Source organism: Protomyctophum parallelum (genome assembly GCF_964188405.1).
Source record: "Protomyctophum parallelum genome assembly, chromosome: 14".
In the NCBI taxonomy this organism is placed as follows: Eukaryota; Metazoa; Chordata; class Actinopteri; order Myctophiformes; family Myctophidae; genus Protomyctophum; species Protomyctophum parallelum.
The window spans coordinates 3,088,650-3,109,025 of NC_139709.1; the positions used below are offsets into that span (position 1 = coordinate 3,088,650).

At 43.0% G+C, this 20,376-nt stretch overlaps 1 long non-coding RNA gene across 1 annotated transcript; it reads right to left on the reverse strand.

Annotated features, from left to right (window-relative positions):
• Nucleotides 1–4,526: 4,526 nt before the first annotated feature.
• LOC310870737 lies at nt 4,527–9,891 on the reverse strand. The gene is made up of 3 exons (XR_014570258.1): nt 9,817–9,891; nt 6,151–6,194; nt 4,527–4,558 (listed from the first exon to the last, which is right to left on the reverse strand). It is a non-coding gene; the product is annotated as an uncharacterized lncRNA (long non-coding RNA).
• Nucleotides 9,892–20,376: the final 10,485 nt, after the last annotated feature.

The following is a 20,376-nucleotide window of genomic DNA, read 5'->3' on the forward strand; positions in this document are numbered from 1 at the left end:
ACCTTGGTGCTTTTTGCGAACCGGTCGCGAACCGGCTGCATTTCCACCAGATTGACGGCAGGTTCATTTGGTAGCGCTATTATACCTAAACACAAAATGTTGAAAAGGAGGACGATCCCGCAGACGCCCCGAGGGCGTTGCACAACACAAACCGATGTAAACAGTATATCCACGAGGTTGTGATGTCAGGGTTACAAGTTATTATAACGCCCCGCAAGTCTCAGCTGGATTCTGGATCGCGATGCATCCGTAATTTCCGTATAGGCTACGTTTGGATCGTTTCATGTTTGCGATGGCAATTAATATAAACGTATTTTTGTTCAAAGATGGTTGGTTGACTGATGTGACTGATGTGTTTAATTTAGGAGGCAAAACATAATTATAGCCTGAACCATATTACACGAACCATAGCCAACCATATATATACCATATTATATACCCCCATCTTTTGAGATGGGGGTCCGCAGCGGCGCAGCCAAATACATATTAACTTAGAGGTCCTTGCATGAAAAGGTTTGAGCACCACTATAGGCTACTTGTAAAATGTGTCTGATATATACTACCACATTGTTGTAGCCTATCATTCATGCAGGAGTCGGATGATGAGCAGGACCCCAGAAAATATTGTGTGCCAGGTTTTCCTAGATTAGATATGTTTAATAGCAGATTAGGCCGGAAACATATCACATTATAACTTGTATTTCGCGTATTTTCCGTTTCCTCATCGGACCATTGCACATTCTTTGAAGATCCTTTTTTTTTTTGGCGGCATCGTTATCTGTTATGTTCTGTTGCGTGTGTCACTGTGTCTGCGTCCTCCCAAGTTCCTACCCACTGACAAGTTCCAACCTACTGACACACCCACTTATATCGTCTCGGTTCACAAAACGATGCGTGCAATTACAAAGCTGAACCAAAGTTTCTTGGTTCACATTGGGAACGAACGTTTATGGTTCGGAACCAACTCATTTTCAGTGGAAACACTCTGAACTGGTTCAATATGTGGCGGGAAGAAAGAACCGAACCGGTTCAACCCCGGTGGAAAAGGGGCCAGAGACGCTTTCATGGACTTAAAGGGTTAAGAACTATCTGACCAATCCCTGAATTATTACAGACAGACAGACAGACAGACAGACAGACAGACAGTATAGATGAGTATCATTGTTGAAGTCATGTTGTTACCTGAACAGATCAGCTCCAGACTGGAGGAGGAAGTATCAGACATCGGTGTTCCACATTCCCTCAGTAGAGATTCAGATCCAACACAGTTAGATCTAATCCACCATGTAGGTTGATCTGTAGAACCATCTCTCCGTTCTGTAGAAACAGCAGAGCCGCAGCCCAGCTGTCTACACGCTACAGATGATGACTGATGGTTCCAGACATAAGGATGCACTGGTCTCCATTGGTCCTGGACTTTAATCTCCACTCTACCAGCACAGTGACTGGCTCCTCCCACCAGCCTGACATCACCAGGCTCTGTACACAGACAATACAATAAACATTAAGAACTGTAGTGTTCCAATAGAGAGCATGCGCATGCATAAAGTGAATGGACTTTTCTGTCTGGATGTTTGGGCTATTAACCCCCTTGTGGCCAAGAGCACGTCAGGCCCATAGACTGCCATGTTAATTGACGTGTTAAATCAACAAATCCCTCGTGGCCAATGACGTTATCTGCGTAGTAGACGTACTGCCCTGTCAGTGAGTCTTTTTATAACAAAATATTGCAATTGTTTGACATTTTTTTAATTATTTTTATGTAATCTACCAAAAACCGGCCGAAACCCGCACGATCGTGCACTATCGTGCACGCGCGCCGTCTCTATGTGATCCGCGGCAAAAAATGTGATATTTTGGGATGTTCCTGGACGTTTTTAAGCTTAATTTGACTAAGTTATAAAAAACAAATGTTAGCTTGGCTGTCCGGATTGCTAAGCTATGTGCTAGTGGTCATAGTAGCCTCCATTGTTTACCTCCGTTTGACAGGAAGTGATTTAGCCAGATTTGATACTTTTGCCAAAATCAGAATAATGGAACGTTCCCGCCATCTGGTGGCAATTCTGGGTATTAATTTGAAAATGAAAGTAAAACGTGATGTATTTTATTTAGATCGCTGATCCCTCTTATTGGATTAAAATGACGAATTAAGAAATGGGGCATTGGCCAGCATTGGCCAGATTTGGCGACTTTTTGAATGGCAATCGAAAAATGTGAGATATGACCACAATGTCACGAAATGTCTCATTTTATAGCTCCAAGTCACTACTTTACAATGAAAAAATAATTATGATTATAGCTTGTTCCATCGTTTACTTATAAGCTTTTTAGTAGACCTTGGTTTCAGTGATAAGTCAAACCAAGGTGTACTAAAATGCTTATAAGTAAACGATGGAACATGCTAGGAACATAATAAAAAAAATACTAGAGACGTGCAGCTTTAAAATGAGATATTTCGTGACATTGTGGTCATATCGCACATTATTCTATTGTCATTCAAAAAGTCAGCCAAAGCTGGCCTAAGGCACAATAAGATGTTATTAAGGTTGGCCACGTGGCCATTAGAGGGTTAAGGCCAGAAAAGTAGTTTTTTGCCACTCAGTAGGCGTTCCTGCATAACTTCCGGGTATGATGAGGATGTCACGCACATACCCTTGTAGTATTATTTTCTACGGTTAACTTTCTGCTAAAACACACCATCTGTGAGATCACAACTCCTCACAATACACGCTTGTAGATCTGATATTTTAGAGTGACAACGAGAGTGGGCCGAGTACAGAGCCCTTGGGAATACAGTCGACTAAACATAGGTTTGAAGTGGTTCAAAAGTAATATGACTTTGACTGTAAACTAAAGTGTAGTGTTTTACCTGAGCAGGTGAGTCCAACAGTCTTGTCGGGAGAGCAGGTGTTTCTAGTTGAGTCTGAGGTTCTACAGTCCAGGAGAACAGACTCACTGCCTTCACACTGGAACTCTTTGGTCCACATCGGAGCCTTGCCTTCTCCATAGAGCGCCCCCTGGAGGACTGAAGGAGCCCCACAGCCATGCTGCCTACAGACCACCTCTGCATCCTGCTGGTCAAAGTCACCTTCACACACTGAGACCCACGACTGACCAGACTTCACCTCCACTCTGCCTGAACACGAACCATGACCATTCACCAACCTCACTGACCCTGGAGAAAGAGAGACAGAGAGAGAGAGAGAGAGAGAGAGAGAGAGAGAGAGAGAGAGAGAGAGAGAGAGAGAGAGAGAGAGAGAGAGAGAGAGAGATGAGAAAGAGAGGGGGGATGAGAGAGAGGGGGGGGTGAGAGAGAGAGAGGGAGGGTGAGAGAGAGAGAGGGAGGGTGAGAGAGAGAGAAAGAGAGAGAGAGAGAGAGAGAGAGAGAGAGGGGGGGGGAAAGAGAGACAGAGATAATCAAACATGATTATTTTGGGGGTCCCCAGTTCAAATATGAAGCTCACTGCACGGCACTAAGTGACACGCGGTGAACTTGTAGATCTGCTATTTCTGAATGGCTAAAGAATAAAATATGATTAAAGTTTAAAATGTAAAACGACACAGAGACGCTTACCTGGACTTAAAGGGTTAAGAACTATCTGACCAATCACTGAATTATTACAGACAGACAGACAGACAGACAGACAGACAGACAGACAGACAGACCATATGAGACAGACAGACAGACAGACAGACAGACAGACAGACAGACAGACAGACAGACAGACAGACAGACAGACAGACAGACAGACAGACAGACAGACAGACAGAAAGGCAGGCAGACAGACAGACAGACCATATGAAACAGACGGACGGACGGACGGACGGACGGACGGACGACAGACAGACAGACAGACCATATGAGACAGACAGACAGACAGACAGACAGACAGACAGAAAGGCAGGCAGACAGACAGACCATATGAAACAGACGGACGGACGGACGGACGGACGGACGACAGACAGACAGACAGACAGACAGACAGACAGACAGACAGACAGAAAGACAGACAGACAGACAGACAGACAGACAGACAGACAGTATAGATGAGTATCATTGTTGAAGTCATGTTGTTACCTGAACAGATCAGCTCCAGACTGTAGGGGTTAGTAGCTGACGTAGCAGACCTCATTGCTCCACATTCCCTCAGTAGAGATTCAGATCCAACACAGTTAGATGTAATCCTCCATGTAGGTTGATCTGTAGAACCACGTCTCTGTTCTGCAGAAACAGCAGAGCCACAGCCCAGCTGTCTACACGCTACAGATGATGACTGATGGTTCCAGCCATAAGGATACACTGGTCTCCATTGGTCCTGGACTTTCATCTCAAATCTACCAGCACAGTTACTGGCTCCTCCCACCAGCCTGACATCACTGGACTCTGCAAATACAATAAACAGCTCACATGAAGTAATATTTACTCTGATTATAAATACAATAAACAGCTCACATGAAGTAATATTTACTCTGATTATGAATACTTCTAGGTTACAATCTGTAATGTGTGTTTGTTTACCTGCTGTTGTTGTTGTTGTTGTTGTTGTTGTTGTGAGAGCTGCAGAGAAACAGGATCCCATTAAAGAGTTAGGCTCCACTCACACAATCACAACAGATTGTTGTATAGCTGAGTTAGAGTTAGGCTCCACTCACACAATCACAACAGATTGTTGTATAGCTGAGTTAGAGTTAGGCTCCACTCACACAATCACAACAGATTGTTGTATATCTGAGTTAGAGTTAGGCTCCACTCACACAATCACAACAGATTGTTGTATAGCTGCATGAGACTTGTTTACTGATGCAAGCTCACAATTCATTTCCAATGAGAGTCACATGGTTTGACCCAACATTTTTGTTGTAAGTCATGACTGAACCATACCTTAACCCATTCTGACCTGAGATCAGATTCATACGAGGTTTCCACTGGACACACACTGGTCTGATTAGCCCATTCTGACCTGAGATCAGATTCTAAAAAATGTCGTTCAGTCGTTCGACTTTTCAAAAATAGCAGACCTACAAGCTCGTAGCGCGCCACTCGGTGGCGCGCTATGAGCTTCTAGATCTGCTATTTTTCAATAGCTAAAGCATGACATGACGCTAACACCAAAATGGGTTCAGAATGGGTTAAAATACAACAAGGACACTATATTGACTTACCCTGCAGTGCAAGAACATTGTTGTTCCTTTATATTTCTGTCCTGAACATCAATGGACAAGACATGGGGCGTCTGACTTTTACATTGCGATCGGTGAGCTTTCGCCTCGATTTGAATGTCATGTTCATTGGCATTACTCCGGCGACACACTATTTCATGAATGTACTTTTCAAAGGCATATTGTCGTCCCTTTTGCCTTGTTCTCTCTGATATCTCCTTACCTCTACTACTCCATATTGTAGTCCCTTTTGCCTTGTTCTCTCCGATATCTCCTTACCACTACTACTCCATATTGTCGTCCCTTTTGCCTTGTTCTCTCTGATATCTCCTTACCTCTACTACTCCATATTGTAGTCCCTTTTGCCTTGTTCTCTCCGATATCTCCTTACCTCTACTACTCCATATTGTCGTCCCTTTTGCCTTGTTCTCTCCGATATCTCCTTACCACTACTACTCCATATTGTAGTCCCTTTTGCCTTGTTCTCTCCGATATCTCCTTACCACTACTACTCCATATTGTCGTCCCTTTTGCCTTGTTCTCTCTGATATCTCCTTACCACTACTACTCCATATTGTCGTCCCTTTTGCCTTGTTCTCTCCGATATCTCCTTACCACGACTACTCCAGAAGTTGGAAATTATTTCCTTCGGGATGTCTTTCACTGCCGTGGAGGAATACAACTCCATTGCACTGGTGAACGCAGGTAAGACAGCTTGACCAGGATCCTACCTTAGTAACCGTAGCTAACGTGGTATTGGCCAACAGCGGGCTTGGGTGGGACTTAGCGAAGAGCTAATTGGATCCATTGGAATGTGGTCAGAGACCTCCAGCTCTCCACAGTTGCTTCAGCAGAGAACCACACTTTGATCAATCAATTTGACCCAATATATATTTTACTCCAATTTCTGAGAATAAATCTCGCACATCCATAAATGGACACGGCAATAAGTACTCTGTTATTAGTAAAAGTATTAATAAATATACTCACCAGGAAGAGATGTGGCGAGAAACCACAGGAGGGCCAACGTCATCCTGTGGACACACACACACACACACACACACACACACACACACACACACACACACACACACACACACACACACACACACACACACACACACACACACACACGTTTAATAATACATTTATATCCACAGAAATACAACACAATAACATGAAACTACAACATGACGTCACTGAGCCACGGTGGTAAGAGACTCACCGCTAACCCAAACACACCTCTCTGTTTTTACTAAAACTACAACATGATGTCACTGAGCCGCGGTGGTAAGAGACTCACCGCTCACCCAAACACACCTCTCTGTTTGGTGGTAAGAGAGCTTTTTTCAGAATAGCCAAAGTATTAAGTAGTAATTGATGTTTTTTGGGTCGCCTCCTTTGTCCAGCTTTTAGTGTGCGCGTAAACAGAACAATTAAACATTAAAATGCCATTGATAATGAATTTTTTTTAATGGACAGTTTTACGTAAACACAAACATTAAATGCTGGACATGGGATGTGACTGGCCTGAATGAGATGTGGTGGCGCTCTCTCCCTAGTCGATTGTTTATTATAATATTAGTTTTTATTAGGTTTTCATAGACATGAAAAACAAGACATACATAACAATGACACAAACAACAGACTGGGCAATGTGTATAAAACGAGTGGCAGGCCTATTGTGTTAAGATAACATAGGATGAACACAACCATCATGAGACATCTAAAGAGTAGAGCAGGAGCGCATGGTTAGCAGCAGCCATACAGAACAACGACAACAACGACGAATTAGACCGTTCCTCACCCAGGAATCAGCCCAGCTCCTAATCCAGACAACAGTCTTGTCAAAACTCGACTATTGTAACTCCCTCCTTACTGGCCTACCAGCATGTGCACTTAAGCCTCTCCAGCTGATCCAAAATGCAGCAGCTCGCTTGGTCTTCAACCAACCAAAATTCTCACATGTCTCCCCCCTGCTCCGCTCCCTCCACTGGCTCCCGGTCGCTGCCCGCACAGAATACAAAACTCTGATGCTGGCATTCAAAGCAACCAAAGGTATGGCTCCCCCATATCTTACAAGTATGATCGAACCCTACAAACCCTCCCGCGCACTCAGATCAGCCAACGCAGGGAAACTGGAAGTACCCTCACTAAAAACGCCGGGCCAACGCTCCACACGTCCCAAACTCTTCTCCCTTCTGGCTCCAAAACTGTGGAATGCACTTCCCATTGCAGTCAGAACTGCAGCATCACTCCCAATCTTCCGCCGTAGCCTGAAAACCCACCTTTTCAGACTCCATCATGGCCCATAGCACTTACCCTAACCCCTTAGATAGCATTTCTGTTGGCTTAGATAGCATTTGACACAGACTTATAGCATGTTATGTAGACAGCACTATAATTGTATTGTATATAGTTATAGCACGCCATAGTACATATGTATAGCATAGTAGTAAATATGTATAGTTTATATGTATAGTGTATGTATAGTTTCATTATATAGATATCCCACTGTTACTTTCTTAGCTTACGCATGTTTCATGATATTGATAAATGCTTTTATGTGATGTATTCCCATGCTTTTGTTCTTGCTTAAATGTAAGTCGCTCTGGATTAAGAGCGTCTGCTAAATGCCTAAATTGTAAATTGTAATTGTAGAACATAAATATATAATACAACATAAATATATATATATTTAATATATATAACAAACTATATAATACTATATAAATATGAACAGGAGCACAGCAGTCGATTGTTTACCTTGTGATTACCCTTTTAAAATATTAAAAGTTCTGTTCAACTTGATTGATTGAATTAAAACTGATATTTTAGCTTTTGTGGCAATAAAATGTATAAGTGAATATCTTGAGAAGCACGTCTCAAGAGGGTATATTTTGCCATGAATGTGAAGGTTATTTATTTGAATGGCAAGAACTCTGTACTTTTGACCCATTCTGACCGGGCACCCATTTTGGTGTAAGCATGTCATGCTTTATCTATTGAAAAATAGCAGATCTACAAGCTCATATCGCGCCACCGAGTGGCGCGATACGAGCTTGTAGGTCTGCTATTTTTTGAAAAATCGAAGAACGACTGACATTTTTAGAATCTGATCTCAGGTCAGAATGGGTTCATCAGATCAGTGTGTGTCCGGCGGAAACCTCGTATGAATCTGATCTCAGGTCAGAATGGGTTAAGTGAAGACTCAAGCGTGGTCAGACATGCTGCCGTGCGCGTATACTCTCGCAGAGAATGGGAGGGGGGGGGTCGGAGACGTGCATGACATGAGCTTACAATAATGAACTGGCTGTATTGGTCTTAAAAAACAGAGTTTTAATTAAAGTACAAATTAATATGATATTTCACATGTCCTATAGGCTATACCATTGAATGAATTATTAAATTAATTGGGGAGCTCTTGTGAAATGGAGCTAAAGCTGTATTGAATGAACGTATGTGTAAAACTGTAAGGAGACTGCAGGGAATTGAAACTGGTGATAATTGAACACAAACCTTTGCACAATTAGGGGGGGGGGTGTGTTATGATTTTGACCATATAGACATAATTGTGCAAGCTTGATGTTCAAGAGATGTATTGATAATCATGAACAAATACTCATATACTCAAAATGGAGAGAGTAGTGCAGGAGAGAGGGAGAGAGAGGAGAGAGTATCTGGATGCAATATTACACATATTTAGATAATGTACACCAGCTCACTGGCAGCTACAGCCATATATACACACACACACACACACACACACACACACACACACACACACACACACACACACACACACACACACACACACACACACACACACACACACACACACACACACACACACACACACACACACACACACACACACACACACACTAAGGCTAAGCATTTAGAGTTTGGCCTAAACAAGGATCCCTGAACAACAGAATCAATAGAGATAGTTTGGACTGTGGTCACACTACAGCCCTCTGTCTGTCTGTCTGTCTGGTCACCCTACAGACCTCTGTCTGTCTGTCTGTCTGACTGTCTGTCTGCTCACCCTACAGCCCTCTGTCTGTCTGTCTGTCTGCTCACACTACAGCCCTCTGTCTGTCTGTCTGTCTGTCTGTCTGTCTGTCTGCTCACACTACAGCCCTCTGTCTGTCTGTCTGTCTGACTGTCTGTCTGCTCACCCTACAGCCCTCTGTCTGTCTGTCTGTCTGTCTGTCTGTCTGTCTGTCTGTCTGTCTGTCTGTCTGCTCACACTACAGCCCTCTGTCTGTCTGTCTGTCTGACTGTCTGTCTGCTCACCCTACAGCCCTCTGTCTGTCTGTCTGTCTGTCTGTCTGTCTGTCTGTCTGTCTGTCTGTCTGTCTGTCTGTCTGTCTGTCTGCTCACACTACAGCCCTCTGTCTGTCTGTCTGTCTGTCTGTCTGTCTGTCTGTCTGCTCACACTACAGCCCTCTGTCTGTCTGTCTGTCTGACTGTCTGTCTGCTCACCCTACAGCCCTCTGTCTGTCTGTCTGTCTGTCTGTCTGTCTGTCTGTCTGTCTGTCTGTCTGTCTGCTCACACTACAGCCCTCTGTCTGTCTGTCTGTCTGTCTGTCTGGTCACCCTACCTACAGCCCTCTGTCTGTATGTCTGTTTTTAAAATGGAAAATCTCTTACCTTTAAGAAAAGACTAGACTCAGTGTGTGTTGGAGACGACTTCCCTCCGACTTTACTTGATAAAGACTGACTTTGCTAAATTATCTCTCTCTGTGTGTGTGTGTGTGTTCTGAAACCCCTCCTCTTACGTATGTGGGAAGTCTCTCTCTCTCTCTCTCTCTCTCTCTCTCTCTCTCTCTCTCTCTCTCTCTCTCTCTCTCTCTCTCTCTCTCTCTCTCTCTCTCTCTCTCTCTCTCTCTCTCTCTCTCTCTCTCCCCCCCCAAACCCACCCCTTTCTTTTCTTCCCTTTTTACCTCCTCTATGATGACTTCCTGTTTTTGGCTATATAGAAGTGTATATTTATACGTCTCTAAATGTTATGATGAATTGAACATGGTGGACCCTATTGTAAACAAGTGTATTGCGTTATGGTGTCGTCCACAGTTAATAGTGTTTGTATTGGGTTGTGTTTGAAATGTACCTATTCTGCAAACTGTTAACAAACACTTCCATCTATCTATCAAAAAATAAACAATGAGCATTTTACAATGTAGGCTGCAGAATCCATTTGTAGATCGGCTATTTTCAGCAAGTGTAAAAACTGTCATTACAACGGCATCAAGGCCGGCCGAAATACATTTTAGTCGACTAAATCATTTTAGTCGACTTCACGACGGACAGAGACAGCGACTCTAGTATCCCACCACCCCGTCCTCCTGCTTTTTTAGTCCAAAAAAGAAAAAAAGATGCAGGCGGGGCAAACGCGCAACCAGGAAAAGAACACCGTCCCTGGACGCGCAGTTACTCCAACAGACGGTAATTAATATATCTTCAAAGGAACTGTCTACTGACCAACTTACAGTATTATCAAAAGGCTTGTCCTTTGTATCTAACACAAGTGGGGTCAACTCGTTTGGCCTTAAGGTAGATCTGTTTAAATGTTTTCGACAGGTCAAATTGAAACACTTTTTTTCTAAAAACCCTATAGCATCTGTTACTAGTCCCTTTAGATCTAAGAGCACTTTTTGCCCCAACGTTTCTAATCCTTCTATTAATACTTTTTGCAGACTCGTAGAGAAGGAGTTTAAAAAAACTAATTAACAACCTTTTAGAGTGTCTAGTAATCTGTCCCATAGGGAGAAACAGCCCTTGTGGAGTTGCTCGATGATAAAGACTTGGGGCTGTATTTTGCGTGTCTTAAGTACCAGGTCTTATTCCCTAACTTGAGTAAACTAAAGACCTGGAGACGTGATCAATGCCATTTGGCTATTCTGAGTGGCCAAAGAGCATTGATCACGCCTCCAGGTCTTTAGTTTACTCAAGTTAGGGAATAAGACCTGGTACTTAAGACACGCAAAATACAGCCCTTGGTGTTTAAACCTGCGGACAAGGGTGGGGGTTTAGTGGTTCAGGATACTCATAAGTACAAATTAGAAATTCTGTCCCAGTTGGCAGATGAAAAGTTCTATAACAAATTAAAAAGTGATCCAAGCCTGTCATTTCAGCGTGAGATATTCACTTTTTTGGAGAATGCAAGAACCAAAGGTTTCATCTCCAAACCTGAATTTGACTTCTTATACAGTCAACACCCAATCCGACCTGTGTTTTACACACTTCCAAAGATCCATAAAACTATGACTGATCCACCCGGACGACCTATTGTGGCACAGATTAATTCTCTCTTGTCACCCCTTTCAGAATATGTAGACTTTTTCATTAAATTAGGTCTTTAACCATTAGTCAGTTTTACAGACTGAGAAGAGTTTGCTCCTCTAATGAGGATTTTATTGATAAATCATCTGAGATGAAAGCCAAGTTTGTCGAAAGAGGTCATTCACTTGAATGTATTGACAAAGCGTACACATTAGCTTTAAATAAACCTCGTTCTGAGCTTTTGAAAACAACTCCGAAAAAAGAGAAGAAGTTTTCGGTCACATGTGTAACCACATATTCTCCTTATTCACATAGAATAAAAGCTATTTTTAAACAAAATTGGTATATTTTAACTTCTGACCCTGAATTGGCTACACTATTCAAATACCCACCCCTATTCTCCTTTAATTAAACGGGGTAAGAATCTAAAAGACCAGCTTGTACACTCTGACTTTCAATCTCCCCAGGTCTCACTCAGACAGACCCTGTTAAGGCCACTCCCACAAGGAAACTACCCTTGTGGTCATTGTGCGCAGTGTGGTAATACACATACAGTCAGACCTCCTTTTTTAACCATCCTCATACTGGCAAGAAGTTCAAGATCAATAACATTATTACTTGTGTGTCAACCAGGGGGGCAGTCAGACAGATATTTTGTGAAGCCACTAAGGAAATTAAAGTTCATATAATGGCCATTGTCATTGGACCCAGAAAAACCCATAGCCCCATAGAAATCCATGTATTTGGGCCCAACTTCACCTAGACTGTATTACCTTAATAAACATGGTCATGGATACTTTCTTCCAGTCACTAGTTTTCTAATGTCATAATATTCTTTTTGGAAACTTATGGTCCCATTTATTAAAATAATTACCATAAAGTCGCGTATGTTCTGAGGGGCGTGGCTACCGTTACAGTCTATGATCGGGATTCCCCTCCCACTCGAGTCAAAATAAAAACCAACGGAGAAGAAGGGGGGAAGTCCCGCCTCGTTGTCTGGGCCAGCCAATGGCCAGCTGGGCCCAAACGGATCTAGAAAGATGGCGACTTACAGTGCAAGGAATTACTGGCTTCATTTTACATCCATGTTAGACCCGGGGAACGCTTTGTCCATATTTTTTACAGTCTATGGTGTCAACCCATGTGGTGTATAAGATCAAATGTCCCTGTGGTTTAGCATACATAGGCAAAACTACTAGACAGTTAAAACAGAGAATGAGTGAACATAAGAGTTCGATCAGAAGAAACGACCGTGAATACCCTGTTGCAGTGCATTTCAATGACCTTAAACATGACATCTCTACTTTCCGCTTCATTGGTATAGAACAAGTCAAACTTCCAAGAAGAGGTGGTAACCACCATGCCCTTTTAACCCATTCTGACCTGAGATCAGATTCATAACGAGGTTTCCGCTGGACACACACTGGTCTGATGAACCCATTCTGACCTGAGATCAGATTCTAATTTTTTTTTTTTTTTCTTTTTTCAAAAATAGCAGACCTACAAGCTCATATCGCGCCACTCGGTGGGGCGATATGAGCTTGTAGATCTGCTATTTTTCAATAGCTAAAGCATAACATGATGCCAACACCAAAATGGGTGCCCGGTCAGAATGGGTTAAAACAGCGTGAGGCCTACTGGATCCACACTCTACAAACCTAACACCCCAAAGGGCTTAATGATGAACTACTATTGAATGTTACGCTATAGAAAATGTTGATCTGAACTTCTTGTCCAGCCGGTACTATAGGCACTTCATGTGCAATGTTTTTATTATTTTTCTTATTCTTTTCCACTCTTTCGGACAGAGTAGGATCTTATATTTGACATTTATTTGCTTATTTTACTGTATGTCTTCCTTGTATGTTGTATGGCATGACATTTGTGTATAATTATTCTTTTCCCCTGTATTATTGTAAACTGTTATTTTCAATGATATATATGAGGAATGTTCACAGAAACACTGCACCTTCAAGTCACGTGACAAGGTTCTTCACAGCTGTTACCTGTTTGGATAAATGACATGCATTTTGATTGGTTGTTCACACTTCCTGAAATGTATTTAGTGACGATGTCAGCCCATTCTTGAATTAAGCCTGAGGAAGGTCGCAAGACATGGGCGGAGCTTGGGGGGGTTCAGGGGGTGCACTACTTTAATACCTTCTGGCTTCTGACTGTAGTTTGTAATCATCTCTCTTATCATGATATGATGACTCGCTGTACGGCTGTAGTGCATGTGTGTGAGCTGCTGTACTACCTAAATAACTCATTATTAGGGGTTAGGGCATTGTAAAAACGCTAAAATAATAAATAAAGGTTAAAAAAATCGCGCGCGCACGCACAGCGGGTGCCGTTGGCCAAGCAGTCGCACCCCCCAGCGTCAACTTCAAGCTCCGCCTATGTCGCAAGACCGAAACGTTGCTCAAAAAGTTGCTCTGAACTAGCAAGTGGCAGTGTGCGGATGCCCCTTCTTTCACATAGTCGACGAAATCAACAAACTGGTCAGGCTAATACTTGGCATCACTCCCCAAACCCACCTCACCCCTGCCCAAGATTGGGAGTGAGTCTGCAGTTCTGAGTGCAATAGGAAATGCATCACACACACACACACACACACACACACACACACACACACACACACACACACACACACACACACACACACACACACACACACACACAGAGAGAGTAATGATACAGGATGTGTACAATGTGTAAGTGGAAATGATCTCACCTCTCTGTCAGGAGCATATTCCTCTGTGTGTGTGTGTGTGTGTGTGTGTCTAGTGTTTGCTGAAGTGCCACACATACATCCAGGCTCTGAACTATGTCCTCTGACACGGCTAAGCCCCGCCCATCTGCAGTCTGTCAGAGCCAGGGGGGCAGTCAGTCAGTTCATATAATGGCCTGTTGTGGCGCTGTCATTGGACCCAGAAAAACCCATAGCCCCATAGAAGTCCATGTATTTGGGCCCAACTTCACCTAGACTGTATTACCTTAATAAACATGGTCATGAATACTTTCTTCTTCCAGTCACTAGTTTAAAGTCTCATTTCTAATGTCATAATATTATTTTTGGAAAATGATGGTCCCATTAATTAAAAAAATGACCATAAAGTCGCATATGTTCTGAGGGGCGTGGCTACCGTTACAGTCTATGATCGGGATCCCCCACCCACTCGAGTCAAAATAAAAACCAACGGAGAAGAAGGGGGGAAGTCCCGCCTCGTTGTCTGGGCCAGCCAATGGCCAGCTGGGCCAAAACGGATCTAGAAAGATTGCGACTTACAATACAAGGACTGACAGGCTTCATTTTACGTTCATTTTAGATTTTTAGACCCGGAGAACGCTTTGTCCATATTTTTTACAGTCTATGGTCAGAGCAGGCCCAATCCCAATCGCCTCCCTCAAGCCCTGAGCCCTGGACCCTCATTGACTTTAGTGACGTCAGCTGTAAGTGCTTGAGGGTGAAATGGGACAGCACTTTGAAGATGAGTCCACCATTCATGACACTTTGAAGATGAGTCCACCATTCATGACACTTTGAAGATGAGTCCACCATTCATGACACTTTGAAGATGAGTCCACCATTCATGACACTTTGAAGATGAGTCCACCATTCATGACACTTTGAAGATGAGTCCACCATTCATGACACTTTGAAGATGAGTCCACCATTCATGACACTTTGCATCACTTTATAAAAACTGTCCTTATTCACAGCCAGTCAGTGCTTACCTACATGTTTGGCCTATTTATACATGTTTATTTTAGTATTTAAGTAAGCAGATAGTTTTATTATTCATTTTATAAATACACTTTCCTGTGTGATAGCGGTTGTATATATTCACATATAATAATATTCATTATACATTTCATTTCAATATTCTTTTACTTTGCTCATTAGTCGTTTCTCATTATCATGATGAGTCTAATGAGCAAATCATGTTTCCCTTATTATTATTATTATAATTGTTATTAAATATATAGCCTGTCCTTCCATTCCGTCTCCCTTTGAGAACAGTGAGAAAGCACTATTGTGTTTGTTGACGTTCTAATCGCGATACATAACTAATTTGCATACTTAAATGATTGACGTTACATACCTGTAAGCCCCGCCCATCTGCACTCTGTCCAATAGTCACAGACCTGTAAGCCCCGCCCATCTGCACTCTGTCCAATAGTCACAGACCTGTAAGCCCCGCCCATCTGCACTCTGTCCAATAGTCACAGACCTGTAAGCCCCGCCCATCTGCACTCTGTCCAATAGTCACAGACCTGCTAAGCCCCGCCCATCTGCACTCTGTCCAATAGTCACAGACCTGTAAGCCCCGCCCATCTGCACTCTGTCCAATAGTCACATACCTGTAAGCCCCGCCCATCTGCACTCTGTCCAATAGTCACATACCTGTAAGCCCCGCCCATCTGCACTCTGTCCAATAGTCACATACCTGTAAGCCCCGCCCATCTGCACTCTGTCCAATAGTCACAGACCTGTAAGCCCCGCCCATCTGCACTCTGTCCAATAGTCACAGACCTGCTAAGCCCCGCCCATCTGTACTCTGTCAGAGTCACAGACCTGTAAGCCCCGCCCATCTGCACTCAGTACAATTAGAGGTGCTGCCACACTATCAAAAAAGCTGCGCACGTTTTCGGCTGCGCACAGCTTCAAAACCGGGTTTTTAGACAGCTGGTTGGAGGGGAATTAAGCTCCACCTCCGCGGACGATTGACGCGGAGGAGAGCGCTTCTGGGAATCTGGCCGTCGCACTAGTAGTCCACGGAAGTGGAGCTTCTTTTCCATCCACCAGAGTGTCTAAAAACCCTGTTTTTAAGCTGTGCGCAGCCGGAAAAGGTGCGCGGCTCTTTTGATAGTGTGGCAGCACCCTGTCACAGACCTGTAAGCCCCGCCCATCTGCACTATGTCTGCCACTCGCTCACTCCGGCATGGAGGTGTTATGGTGAATTTGGTGACCTGCCGAAATATGTGACCACGTTGTGGACTGCAATAATTTACATTCGGACGCTGACATCATGTGATTGTCTACATGATGGGCACACATTTCACCAGGTCACCAATGTCACCGTAACCCCACCGTGCTGGAGTGAGTGAGCGAGTGGCCCGAGATTTTGGTTATTGGAATTTGGCCTAAGGGTCCATTTGGTTCCATCTGTCACACTGTCAGAGAGACAAGATAGTGCACTTTTAATTTGATTTGATTTGTGTTTTAATATTTTATTTTAAAGTACCGGTATGTGTGCAAAGCCAGTCTAACAACATTGCTCTCTGGCTGCATACTAAGTAGATACTGTATGTTAAAACTATAATATTCATATTAGCCTGCACCTGTTGATATATTAATATTCATATTAGCCTACACCTGTGAGATATTATCTCCTACAGTAAGGACATACATATCTTAGCCAGGTCCACTACTATTTAGGTGACTGAATAAAATGCAACATTTGGGAATGAGATCATATTAAATACTTTTCTCCATTACAAACTAGTCATATGAATGCATTAACGTGCAAGTCAAGGGTTTCTATAAGCAGGTTGGTGACCTCTAGTGGTAGAGTAGTGACATCACATGTTATTTGTGAATCTGAAAAATAAACTATTAGGCTATAATTCAAGATCCTTTATTCTTTGAAGAATAAGGCACCATAACTGCATACATTAGACAGAATGTCCACACACACAATGTGATGTTAGTTTAACTCTGAAAGTAGACATGGACATCAAAATCAAGCTTTTACTGTGAAGTCTAGCTGTGTTCCGTACTTAGACTGTAAACAATATAGGTTCCGTAGCTGCCAAGTGAATGTCTCCCTACATAACCTGCGAGAGATTACAGCTTAGATAGAAATGGTTGTATCATAGTTATAGTTTATATACACAAAGCTCATAGTAAATTCAGGGGTTTGTTTAGTGTATTCAGTATGCAGGATATAATTTCTCTTCAAATAACAGATTTTAGTAAGGCCATTTATTTGACCAATCTGCGAACTAAATCGTTACCAAGAAATGTCTTCACCAATGTGTTTCTAAAGGTGTCTAATAATGTACTAAAAGTTTGAAATTCAACTCCCGGGGGAAATTGAGTAATTAGCATAATATGTGACCATACCATTAACATCCTATATAAGGCAAAATAAAAGTCCAAATGTCATCATTCTTTAAGTAGCATGTGAGTAGCTAATGGGGATCCTTATAAACAATAAACAATAAACAATGCTTCCTTCCAGCATGGCATGGAAAGGAGAGGAAGGCATTTAGCATTTCTTCCACCATGTAGTAAACGCTGCATTCGTTGGTCTGGAGAGGACAGTCGTTTTACAGACGGGGTCAAAGGGCAGGGGCTGAAGTCCCCTTTGATGTCTATGTGTGCATGTGCCTGGTAGGTATAGGAGCATAAATAAACACTAAAAGGCAGAAGAAGTGGAAACTATTTATTTTCCAGCCTGTAGGAGGTCTGGCTGGCCAGACATTGTGTCAGAGAACTGGAGCAAAGGGAGTCAAATAGTTTCAACATCTGGCGTTTTAGGGGCGAGGACAAAAATACCTGCCACTTTATTTTTTTACCCACCCTTCTATGTTTAAACTAATTGCATTACTAAAATCTGAAAAACAAAAAGTAATCTATAAATTGGGTGCTTTTCTGAAAAATCTTCTTCCACTGTACAAATATGGAAAGCCTTCCGATATGTCTATGTATATCGTGTAATGTATTGTATACATTTATTAATCTGTGCTCCAAACCATGTGATCATGGTCGGGAGTTAAATAAATGATGATGATGATGATGATGACAAACTAAATCATGGTCATATTTAATGTTATATACGTTCATTTATATCATCTCTATTAGCAGGTGATAAGTATTTAGAATTTTTATTTCCCGAGCTTGTCCAAAAGTGCCCTCTTAACGGGACTTCAGCCCCTGCCCCTCTAACACTCTCTGAATGACCCTGGGGGCCCCTGGGGTCCCTGGGGGTCCCTGGGGGTCCCTGGGGTACCTGGGGGGCCCTGGGGTAGCTGATCCCTGCATGTCTTCACCAACAATCGGACATTTTTCACCAAGGTTTTTTTTTTCCTACGATAAGGTTTTAATTAAAAGAGGGTTAAAATACCGTAAATGGAAAAATCGTAAATCATAAATGGAAAATCGTAAATCATAAATGGAAAATGGAAAACCATAAATCGTAAATCGTAAATGGAAATAAACAAGGAATGAACTTAAAGTCATTACTTGACAAAAGTAGAAATCAGGTACATCTTACAAGGCAAGGAATAATGAATACACAAGGCAGAGCAAACTGATAAACCAACAATCATACATGAGAGCATCAAGGGCTATATATATATATATATATATATATATATATATATATAGACTAGGTTCATTAGGGAGCAGAAAAGGTGAGACACAGGACTCAGGGCAGTGGAGTGGGTGTGGCACCCTTCATCACCTGCTGCCCCTGCTGCTGGCCGTCGGAAACCCCCTTTAAGGAGGAACCCTCCATCACCTGCTGCTGGCCCTCGGAAACCCCCTTTACAGAGGAACCCTCCATCACCTGCTGCTGGCCCTCGGAAACCCCCTTTCCAGAGGAACCCTCCATCACCTGCTGCTGGCCCTCGGAGAGATCTGTGACATGACAGGTGATTGACAGGTGATTAGCGATGGAGCTCGAAACCAGATATCTGAAAAAACTAGAAAACCTTTCCATTCCATTCAGATCCAACACAGTTATGTGATGCCCCACACATATGAATAGAATATGCCTGCCTGCCTGCCTAACTGTCATCCTGTAGGTGAGCCTGGGTAGGGCATCATTGGCCTGATGGCTGATGGGAGAGCACCTGGGCCCGGTGTCTCCCAGAGGCTATAAATGCCACACTCACCCCAGTTGAGGAGAGAGATCCAGAGGAGGCAGACCTGCTGCCTCAACTCCCTGTGCTAGCCTCCATGTCGCTGCTCCTTTATGTTTGATTATTCTTTCCATCCACACATGCACCACACCATGTATCACCCATCCATACACCACACCTACACCACTGATTCACTGACTCCACACCTCATACCTGTTTCTTGATTATGTTATAGTTCAGTTCATTTAAGTTATTGTCTAGCCTTTTATATATAATAAATACAGTTTATTATACTGTTGCGCTGTCTCCTGCCTTCCAATCTTTGTCATAGCCTGAGCCAGCTATGACAAATGGGGGGCTCGGTCCTGAAGTGTGAGTATTAAACTTTCAAACTTTGATTTGTAGTTTGAGTTCGGTTTTGTTATCTAGTAGCGGCTACTAGAACCTAGTGGTTGTGACGCGCACCGTTTTGACAGCCGGTCGGAAGTAAATTGGGGGTATCCCCGTGACGTACGGTAGATCGGGGCCAATCAGAGCCGGAGGTTGGGAAGCCTGGCTCGGGATTCCCTTTTTGTCTTTTGTGACACGGATTTCAAATTGTTTGGGGTGCGGTTTTTCGCTTGACTTTCCGTGGCCGTTGCTATTCTTTTGTTTTCCGTTCGTTGTTTGGCGTTGAGCATGGAGTTATTTGGATAAATCATACACGTTTGGTGACACATCACGTAAGTTATAGAGAGTACTCAAACAAATATAGGAGCTAGACTGCATTGTCCCATGTGAGGCTTAGCCACGGAGGTTTTTTAACTTTCGTGGGTTTGTTATTTTTCTTATAGTGTTGGGGGAACGCAGTAGTAGCAATTGTCTCGGGAGCACAGTACGTGGCTGACGGCGCAACTATTAAATGGTTGCGTTGTCCCCATCGTATACATTAGTGCATAAGTACCCCTGCCGAACCCCATGAAGAGCTAGGGTGAGGTAGATAAGGGTTTGATAGGCAGATAGGGGACGCTCTTTTTGTTTGGGTCGCTCTGTATAAAGTTACGTCGCTGTGTTTAA